The sequence below is a fragment of the Myotis brandtii genome, unplaced genomic scaffold (genome assembly GCF_000412655.1).
Source record: "Myotis brandtii unplaced genomic scaffold, ASM41265v1 scaffold247, whole genome shotgun sequence".
In the NCBI taxonomy this organism is placed as follows: Eukaryota; Metazoa; Chordata; class Mammalia; order Chiroptera; family Vespertilionidae; genus Myotis; species Myotis brandtii.
This window is the reverse complement of record NW_005359352.1, coordinates 1532228-1533363: the sequence shown is the minus strand read 5'-3', so window position 1 is coordinate 1533363 and position 1136 is coordinate 1532228. Positions and strand designations below refer to the sequence as shown.

Here is a 1136-nt window from a genome sequence, read left to right as displayed (position 1 = left end):
CCTGTGGCTGGCAGAGCCAGGCCGTGTGCCCGCCCTCCCAGCGGCTCACCTGACAGCTACAGCGTGGCTTTGGGAAAGGGGTCCGGTCAGGTGGACAGAGGACAGTCCCATGGAGGGACCCCACGGCAGAGGCAGGCGCGGGCCCCTCGGCTCAGCTTCCTGGTGACACTGCCCCTCATCCTCGTCCTTTCCTCGGGTTGGCATGGCGATGGCGACAGCGATGGTGTCAGGCTCCCCTCGCATGCATCATCCCACATGGAGGGGCGTCTCGCCGTGGGAGACCTTGGCCCAGCCGCGTTTCTGGGAAGAGAGTGGACACCAAGGATTCTAAGGGGTGACCAGCAGCCCCCCCACTTCTCCGTGAGGGGAGACCACAATCCTGTCCCCACGGAGATGCTGAGCATCCTTCCCGTGGCCCCGGCTCTTCTCAGTACAGAGACCCCTGCCCCGCCTGGCGTGGGTCCCGGGGTCACACAGCTCTCTTCCTCCATGAGCCCCTCCAGAGCTGTAAGGAGAGTTAGAATGACCTTGACCCAGTGATCAGATGGAAAGCACACCCACACATGCACCACAGGACACATGCACACACATGCGCACGCACATGCATGCTATGTACATGTATGTTTTCACATGGTGGGGCTCACACTGTACCTACAGTGTTACAGGCAATCGTGTGCCCTGACATCACAGCATCGACACCTCTGTAGCATTCACTCCTCTTCAGGTGATTTTCAATGTGTTCTTGTTGCTCCCAGGAGCCTCTGCACCACGGCCCGCTGTGGGGAGGAGGGAGGGCGCCCCTTCTCAGCCACTCACCTCCGTGTCGGTGCCCTTGGCCGCAGGCCGGCGCCTCCTCAGAGCGGCAGCGTGAGGCCGAGACCACAGGAATTGAGAACTAGGTCGCTGTGGGGGGAGGTCGCTGCGGTTCCATCTCACGGGGCGGCTGGAAAGCCCCGGGCCCCAGCGCCGGTCACCAGTCCCAGGAGGCCGTGGGTGGTCAGGGTCGCAAGTGCATCCACGTGGGAGACGGGCACCGTGCAGGGCAGGGCTCAGAGTCCACAGATCCCTTCATTCAGCCACGGTTTCCTGAGCCCCTTCCAGACCCCGAGGCCGCTCAGGCGCTCAGGCCTACCGAG

At 63.3% G+C, this 1136-nt stretch overlaps 2 long non-coding RNA genes across 2 annotated transcripts in view; one reads left to right on the top strand and one right to left on the bottom strand.

Moving 5' to 3' along the window:
* The window catches only part of LOC106726279, a 7569-nt gene extending 7278 nt beyond the window's left edge, over positions 1–291 (bottom strand). The window contains exon 1 of the long non-coding RNA XR_001362308.1: positions 50–291. This is a non-coding gene — a long non-coding RNA (uncharacterized LOC106726279). The remainder of the gene's footprint in view (positions 1–49) is intronic.
* Positions 1–1136, top strand: part of LOC106726280 — a 17911-nt gene that overhangs the window by 6988 nt on the left and 9787 nt on the right. The gene's annotated exons all lie outside the window — the stretch shown is intronic.